Source organism: Astatotilapia calliptera, chromosome 11 (assembly GCF_964374335.1).
Source record: "Astatotilapia calliptera chromosome 11, fAstCal68.1, whole genome shotgun sequence".
Taxonomy (NCBI): Eukaryota; Metazoa; Chordata; class Actinopteri; order Cichliformes; family Cichlidae; genus Astatotilapia; species Astatotilapia calliptera.
Genome location: NC_137432.1, coordinates 33,895,486 through 33,904,914, shown reverse-complemented (window position 1 = coordinate 33,904,914; position 9,429 = coordinate 33,895,486). Strand labels below are relative to the sequence as shown.

General features: G+C 38.5%; 1 long non-coding RNA gene across 3 annotated transcripts in view; it reads left to right on the top strand.

Moving 5' to 3' along the window:
- Positions 1-200: 200 nt before the first annotated feature.
- Positions 201-9,429, top strand: part of LOC113031815 (uncharacterized) — a 56,740-nt gene continuing 47,511 nt past the window's right edge. The window contains exons 1-2 of one of the 3 annotated variants that reach the window (XR_003273795.2): positions 201-256; positions 436-565. This is a non-coding gene — a long non-coding RNA (uncharacterized LOC113031815). Of the gene's footprint in view, positions 257-435; positions 566-766; positions 954-9,429 lie in introns of those variants that run through there. The other 2 variants (XR_003273794.2, XR_003273799.2) reach the window with 2 other exon arrangements.

The window sequence follows — 9,429 nt, the reverse complement described above, 5'->3', positions numbered from 1 at the left end:
CCATTTTCTTTTCTCACCACATAGGTAAAAATATGAGGGAGACAAACAGAGCTGTTCCAGCGTTTTTAAAAAATTTTTATTTAACAAGGCAGGACCAAACCACCAGAAAATTGGTTGAACTCAGTTTAATGAGTTTAATTGCGGACAGAGCTTGTGCTTCCATGAAAATCAATGACCAACATAATGGTGGCTGCGTTGGAGGACACGATTCAACTACGAGGTCAAGAAGTTAACAAAATGCAGTCTGATTATATCTGTAAATACGTTTTTGATATGTTTTCATATTCTACTGAAATTATTATTGTTGGTAATATCTTTTGGTTTTGAATCCTAATGGATAAACTAAGCATAATGAGATGTTTAATTTTAGTTTAATATTTTATGGTTAAATTAGTATTTTTCTATTTGTTTCTTTGTACCCTTACTTTAATACAGGCTCCACAGCTCTAACTAGCTGTGGAGTCGTACTGTGTACGGTGGCAACGAGCCAGAGAGTCCTGTGAGTTAAACCTGTGACCTGCAAAGTGGTCTCTTGTGGATTATTTTAACTGCACGAGGGACGCATGTAAGTGCAAGCTAGTGCTTTCTGCTGTAACATCATATATATATATATATATATATATATATATATTGTTTTGTGCTTTTAAATGAGCTTTTAGTGCATATTACTTGATACACTGAGGTGGACAACACTGTTTTCCCAGACAACAGGGATCTGAACACCACCTTCTATACCCTTCATTTTGTTAAGGTTTAAAGTTAGAGGCGTGGCTGTGTTGAGTGACAGGTGCGCCAAGAGCAAACCCCATAGGTGTCTGTTAGGTCTTACCTCCATTAATTACACTTGTGGAATTAAACCTGTGCGCTGCCTTTGGAGCATTCTTCGTTGAATTACCTGACAAATAATACGGCCTGCAGCACTCATGGTTCAAGAGGTCTTTGCTTTAGTTTTGGTGAGTAAAACGTTACTGTTTTTTAGTGTGTTAGCTTTAATTAGCTAATATGTGTGCTTTGCCCCTATACAGTCTATGGATGGAGCTGTTAATCACCTGATAACTCGGCACTAAACCCATTTACACATGGTAGTCTTAAGTCTGGCTCCGGAAAACCAATGTTAGATGAAATGCTAACACAGAGGCTTCCAAATTCAGAATCCAAAACCAGGGTGTGACGTCAGTGTGCCCGTGCAGTCTTTTGTCAACAGCAGGCGTGTGAAACAATGCCCGGGGGCCACAATCGGCTGGCAAAGAAGCCAATTTGTCCCCAACAGATGTGAAGGAAGGCGTAATTTTGGACCTTTTTCTGTATTTTCATAAGTTTTACCGCTTTATCTTTAATGATAAATATCTCCCATGTGGCCATTCATGCAACACTACAGTAATTAGGTAATAGATAAAAAAAAAAGTGAAATGACAGGAAAGTTCCTGTTTTGTTTTGAGGTTTTTCTCTTTTGGTTCTGCTATAGAAAATTCTGTGAATTAACTTTGTGTTTTATAATTACAGGACAGTCAATAAGCTGCAGCTAACAGATCTTTCTTTCATTTATTACAGCAGCATTTCTTTATCATGTATAGATGTCCTGTTGAAGTTGAACTTCTTATATTAAGATATCTCTTCGATTAAAGGTGCAAACGTCTTTAGCCTGGGCTTCACTGATCCAGCCCACAGCACGTGGTGATGATAGTTAGTTGAACATCATGTAGCAAGCTGGTTTCTAAGTCTGCACTGCAGGTGTAGTTTTTGTTTAAGGATTAGAGGAAAGCAAAAAAACCGAAAAGACAAATCCTCACCCAGGAAACTTTGAGCATCATTTATTTCATTACTGGAATCTGTTAAATCTTTCTGCACCAGTTTTATTATTTATGTAGAAGAAAATGCATCACATAACAGTTCAAAGCATGCTGGAGTACAATGCAGCGAGGCTCTCGAACATTCTGTGCCACTTTCAAATAATTAATCTCAGCTTTTCTCATTAGCATTATCACTGCTAAGTCAACACACATATAGACATAGTTTACTGTTCTGTTCTCTCCTGTGTTTGCCTGGTTTCAGAGGTGAGAATCAGACTATAACAAGCTGACAGGTTTGTCTGATATCATCCTGCTTTTGTGGGTTTTCTTTTGAGAAGTAACCTGCACAAATGTGCATGAAACATCTTTTCATCTCGCTGAAAATGACACTGATATGCTTTAATTTATCAGCTCCTGCACTTTATTAGCTCAGGCGTGTTTCAGCAAGATTTCAGTCTATGCACGAATATAAAATCTATCACACGTCCTTTTTTTGGGGAAGGATTTTAAAAGTCTCGCCCATCTTTACTGTGTTTTTGATATTTTTAGAAAACCAAAGGCAACATAATAATTAATATCTAGTGTAATCTCACATCACAACTTGAAATAATGGAAAGAAATCTCTGTTTACATTCATGGACAGGAATTGTCTTGTTGTTTCGTGTCAGTCAGCTGTATGTTATCAACAGTCTTCAGCAGAGACTTGCCACCCTGGCAACCGAGAAAACAAGCCTTGAAAAAAGTGGCCACTGTTTTATTTTAACCATAGACAATTGAAAATATGGACAGAGTCACTGAGACAGCGGTGACTGGTTTGTGAAGTACAGTTAAGTGGTGTTACCACAAGCCACTGACTGTGAACGCTCATTGGCTAAAAGCTTGTCAATTTCAAGTACTGGAAAATTCCAGATAATCCTCCTTTTTGATGCTTAGAATGACCATAATTTACAGAATGAACTTCATATTTTATTCAGTGTGATTCGAAATTAGCGACTGAGTTCAGAAACTTATCAGAAAAGTGTTTAGTGAGGTTCAAGATCAGGGGAATGAGGGGCTGCTTTCTCACAAATATCTAGATAATCAAAATCACAAGGGTCTGTGTAATGGCCCTCTGCTGGCCATTACACAGAATGTATATTTATGGCACTATAGTGTTGGCTTTACTTTTAAAGATGAGATACTTCATCAGTCTTATACAGGCTATGATTTTAACCCTAACTAAGATCATTATCTAAACCTAACTAAGTTGGTTTTAGTCCCTAAACCTTTTTAAAAAAAAGTGTTTTTAAATGCTTAAACCACATTGAGTAGTTTCTAATAAAACACAGTTGAAGTGTAAAAACCTTCCATTTGTTGGATTCAAACCATGCTAAATATGTTCTTCCATTGCTAACCCACCCAGGACTTTTTTTCTTGCTTTTAAAAAATATTCGGTTTCTGTTCGTGGACACAAATCAGCACGTGAAACCAGTTAGATGAAAATTTGTGTCCGGGAACACAAATTGATGGATTAAAAGGTGCAAGTGTTTCATGAAGTGGCATAAGACAGCGAAGCAATTTTGGACCTCATCTTCTTTCTTCCTTCCGGCTCCTCCATGCATCATAACCTGCCTGTGTGCTAGAGGAGAGGAGGAGATGCTGTGCAGCTGCTGAGTGAGATGCGTGTGTGTTTGACTGTGTTGGGGATTATTAAATTTAGCAGAAAAGATTCAGTGGCTGTAAGAAGCCTAAGGAATAATTCATATTTCAAGAGTGAAAAGGTCAATTTTTGGACATCGGCTGCTGAGGAATGTGGGCGTTCTTACTTCATATAGCGGGGTGGGCGTTTAATCGATTAATTGATGTTATTTATTTTCAGTCAACCTTTTGAAGGCAGTTTGCAAGGACATGCTTCAGACTCATTCGTTTTCCCATAACAGGTTGCTCCAACTTGGACAAAATGCCTGTGTAAATGCCCTTGGTCAGCAACCAGCCGGACTGCTACCCAGCACTACAGGCCTAACCTGTATCAGAGCGCTGCAGCCCTCTCTCTCTCTCTCTCTCTCCTCTCCCCGCTGTTTGGCATGCTCCGTGGCACGGCGTGCTGAGGGCAGATCGTGTCACCGAGCTGGCACCGGCCTGAACTCGTTCAAGGTTACTCTTTGATTTAATGGTGATGCATTTTTTAAAACAGCATCATCCCTCTCTCTCTTGCCACAGCTCCTAGTCCATCTCTGTCACAAACACTGGCTGTGCATCTCACCTTTAGCAGTGGAAGCACCGGGAGAGGTTGTTTAAGATATAAATCAATGGCAAACGAAGCCCGAGCTCCAGAGCAAGCTGGCCCCGGTTGTTGTACCTGCCAGCCTGTTTTAAAGGCAGGACGGTGAAGGAAAATTCTTCTATATATTTAGTCTATGACATGGGAAAATGGTCACTCATCATGCAGACAGCTTTCTGTATGAGAACTTAAAATTAATGCTGTCTGCAAAGCCTTGACGGTTTGATACATAACCAGATGCTGTGTAATACCTTTATGGTTTTCTCTTCCCTTCTGGAGATGTAAATGATGGAGAAAATGATCGGTTTGTTCTTTTCATTGTGTCTTGCCTATTATAAATAGCGTTACCTATCTCTGTTCTTCAGTGATGTTTTTGACAGGGTGATATTCACCAATCATCACGCCTTCTTGCTGTTGTTTCAGTAAACGTTGTGTATCATAAAAATAGATTTTCAACCAGTTGCTCGTTTCCTCTGAGGGGTAGCTGTTTGTGAATTGTTGGGGGCACAGTCGTCACACAGACACACGCGAAAACGTTGACAAGATCAAATACACTTTTAACTTTTCTTCTCTTCTTAACTGAAATTGAATCTAAACTATTCAGGCACGAGAGCATCGGCCTTTGTGTGGTGTGGCAGGCTGTTATGGATGGAGATGAGCATTTCTGATAAAGAGAAAAAAGTGATAAATCAGAGGATAGAAACGGGGCATATTCATGAGCTCTGTAATCCTCTTATATCTTGTGTCATTTTGAAAAGCAAACACATCTTTGAGATCGGTACTTGACTGTGTCAGGTTCGATAAACCTCACCTCCACCATCTGAAAAATGTTAACATGATAAGAAACCTGATGAGCAGTAATGTCTGGAGCTCTAATAACTTCACTATAAGACTCTGTAGTCAGAGGAGCACTAATGCAATGCTTTTTAAAAATTTTGTAAATCAGTTTTTGATGTATTCCTACAAAGTTTTGCCCCATCAGTCACACTTGCCTACAGACTAGTTGGTGACCCCCTGTCAACCACTGGAGAAAATATTTTTTCCCTGAGTGGTTGCTGCCAAAGATGGCTACTGCACCATCCTTGCGGAGGTAATCTGCTACTGGCTCGTTCCCTGTAGCTTGCACAAAAGATGTGAAGTTGCCTGCCAACTTGAGCAGCAGTAAAACTGTGAAAAATGCGAGCGAAATCAGAAAGAGGAGACCATTCCCTTCAGGAAGACTTAACAGTGGTTGGTTGATAACTCTTAACACTGCAACCAGAACATTTCAAAAGAAGCAACTTTTATTATTAAGGTGATGGTTTTTCCATTCCCAGTTTGCGTCACGCTTGCACATAATCACTACTGCTCGAGAAGCTGGCGAATGTCTGCAGACAAGTCAGTCTTTCATAAAAAATACGAGTAACCATCCCGATCTGCTGGTGAACAAAGTAATTGGTTTTCAGTTCTGTATATACCTTTGTGACCTTTTTCAGCTGTCAGCAATATTCAGCATTTACTCGCCAAACAGTTTTTGCATACACATTTTTCCTTAGTGGTCTATGTGTTACCAGGAGGTGCCAGCTGGTCTCCAGACCTGTGTGACTGGGCCCTAATAAAATAAATGGAGAAAGGGGAAAAAAATGAAACGCGTAAAATTTAGGTAAACGTATTAATTCATGCTAGTTTTACCTATTTATACTGAGTTATCTCTAAATTTGGGTGTTAGCCATAGACTGTATATAAAAGATAGACTTAGCTTTTGGCTCTGAAAATTGAAGCCAACACAGAAAAGCTTTGAACCTGCATTTCTTTTTTCTAATGGCCAGCAGAGGGCATCTTCTCTGGTTGCAAAAAGAAGTTAGATTTTGCAGAGGTCATTAGAAAAATGACATCTGGTGAGTTAAAATAACTTGGGAGTCTTATTTGAACACAAAATGAAACTCACTTTGTGAGGCCTAATTGACAGACAGACGAGAGAAGAGGGCAAGATTTAGGATTGGTGATAGGATTGACAAGTTACAAGTTTTAAAAAATAATGCTAATTAAATTATTAATTTTGGACACAAAGCTCAATTTTACCTTGAAAGTGTCACAAAATTATTGTAATTTGAGAAGTGTTTAGAGTCTGACAGATCAAATCCTACTAACCTACTGTATGGTTTTTTTTTTGTTTGTTTGTTTGTTTTTTTAAATGACCCGACAGTAAAATAATGAAATGGCAAAACCAACACTGTTGCCTTTGTTGGTAATCTGAGAAGTATAGTTGTGTGTACTTGTTTCATTTAATAAGCTATTGTTGACAAGCTGAAATGGGAAGTGTAAATATTCATGGGACTTTTAATATTTAACCTCAGAGCCTTCAGACAGTGTTGTGATAATTATTTCACTTATTTTGTGCTTAGACTTGGATTAGACTTTGATTATCGTGTCTGTAGTTTGTAATGTAAAGGTTTAGCTAGGTCAAAAAATGAACAATCACCGGGTTTGTGTTAATGTTAACATATTAATAAAATCAGCGTTTCTGTTATTGGAAGGTGCACAAGTAACAGGAAGGAGACTCGAACTGAGAGCTCTGTTTCTAAAGTACACAGATCATAAAATTGCATGAAATATATGGGCATAAAGTGCATGCCTTCGGTTGTGTTAATTACATTTTATCCTTTGCGTTGTTATACAATACTGAGTTCATGTAACTTATTCTCCTTACAGCATGCTTAAGATAAAAAAGTCCAACTTGTCACTCTTAATTAGACATTTTAAGTAAAACCAGCTAATCAAATTTCAGTCACCTTTAAAGGTTAAATGGGGAGAATAAGTCTTTTTTTTTTTTAGTTTTTTTGTTTTTGTTTAATTAATCTACGTTTAAATAATTATTTTATGAATTGTGGATCTGTTTATAAAGCACGAAGCCCTTTTCTGCATATTTGATTGCACATATTTAAATAAATAAAATCTTGATTTTAGTCGCATCTGAACACTTACAGAAAGAGAATCAAGATTTCTGATTACCAAATCTTGTCTTCAGTGTTATAAATGTGTCAAAACGAGCACCTTGTAGACGCTGTTATCAGCTACAACATGGTATTTTATGCCCTGATTTTTCAGCTGAAACTAAATGAATATTTGGTTAATTAAATGTAACCCCCCAAAATAATTGCTACTTTCTGTCCTGCACGCAGATGAAATGATTAATTGATCCGATTCCTGCTCTCTCAGTTCAGAGGGTCGCTTGACTTGGTGTTGAAGTCAATAAGCACTAAAGGAAAACTGCTGCTCAGCTGATCTCAATAAACACTTTCTTAATGAGTCAACTTACTCGAAAGCTATTTTGAAGTCTTTTTAGTGCAGTATGATGTTCATTTTGTAAATTATGGCCTCGTTTAGACTCAAACAGACAATAAAACGATATTCTTTGTGACAAGCTCGTGCTTGAGTCACTTTCATATGAGTATGCAGCGCGCTTCTCAGTCTAATCCATCCCCTCTCTGTGATTTTCACTTTAAAAGGGAAAAAATTACTAACAGAAGAAATGTTATATATGGTTTCTGGCACACGTATAGAAATCTTTGGGACCCCAGTGGAGTGTTTTGATCCAGCTTTTTAATGTTACCATTCAAGCTGGTTATTTTCAATATATTTCATATGCATTAAACTCATACTGGCATTCACCGTCCTATAATTTTAATATTAATAATAAAAAAAAAACCCCTAATACTGGGCAAAACAGCTAGTTGTCTTTGATGCTAGTTGATTTTCAAACACAGGTAAACTAAACCCCACAGTGACTGAATCCAATATAAAGATTCATCAGGTGTTGTAATTCTGTAACTGATTTTATGTATCTTTTTGCATCCACTGTAACATAATGAGAACTTTCCCATCACTCTTTGTGCATGCGAGTGTGAAAATCATGACAATACATGAAAGGAGGGCTTAGCGTTCTGGTTAAGTGTGAAAATGACTCTTGTCTTATCTAATGGGATAAAAGGTTGGAGACTTGGGAGACATTTGGTGTTGAAAGCAGACACCCAGCAGACAGACATTTGAAAGCAGCCTAATTTCTTTCAGATTCATGATGAGCTCAGCGGCATTAGATCATAGATGCGCAAAGAGCAAAATGGGAGAATTAGACAGTCGCGGCTGCTGCTGCTGCTGTCAGCCATTATCCACTGAGGTAAGAACTGACAGGGCTATGATGCTAACATCCATTAGAGCAATTAACTGCGGCACATAGGTGTCCTACATTTTAGGTGTGTGAGGTGGTCTATTAAAAGTATTCTAAATTTTTATTCCTTTTCAAAGGAAAAAAAAAGAAACAATACAGCAAATGTATTATAAGCAGTGGGACAGAATTAAATAGAGCGTAAACTTAATTTCATGTTGCCACAATTCATTCGATTCATATGGGCTTAATAGTATTGTTCATTTTCCTGCATATTTAGGGGTGAAGTGTTCGTACCTGGTTATGTCTGGGGGGCATTAATTCTGACTAATGAAATGACTCTATCCTCTGTGGCGTTTTAATCTATTCACTGTGAAAGTAATTGACAAGCCCACAGTATGTGCATTAGGATAGCTCCGGCACCAAAGGACAGCTGTCACTAAAGCAATTAAAATGACAAAGGTTAATTAATTCTCTGCAGTTTTTTACCTGATATGAGACATTCACAATGAGTGAGTTTTCATTTTCAGAGGAGTAATAGTGTTTTGAGGAGGGTAATTTATTTGTGGTTTAAAAAAGAAAAACACCAGTCATTGTCTGATGGAGCCTTTAATATGTCAATACCTCACACAAAACTGTGCCCCCAGGACAGCTTCAGCCCCAGATTTGAAATGCATTCTGCAGAAGGACATGATCTGAAATGACAATTGCTTGTTTTTGCCTCTTTTTTTTTCAAAGCAAGCTCCTTATTCTTTGTCCTGTAGCAACGCAAACAGAATGTGATTTGTTTTTAAATGAGGCGCATGAGGATGTTTTACGCTTTAATTTGAGCAAACGTCTGTAAGTAAGTGGAAGCTCTACATTTTCGCTGCGGTTGGGGGTCAAGCGGAAGAAAAACCGAGACGCAAATAATTACTATGCCAACCACCTCTGACACCACGAGAGCAGAACCCAAGAACTTTCTAATCCACCTAAATGTCAAAGCAACGTTCACAGCCCTCCCTCCATGTGAATCTCCACAGGCTGCCAAAAGGCCAGTGGTTAGTCATCTGTTTACTCCTGCAGCTGCTGGGTGTCATTGGGACTCTGAAGGAGAAATCCCATGATTCTCTCTGCCATTTCTGACAGCTCCCGCCCAGACCACATTAATCAGGGATTGTGGGCGAGCTAGGGGATAGAAGGCAGGCATGGATGGCTCCGGCCCAGCATAGCTGAACCGAGGGAGAAGATCTGGG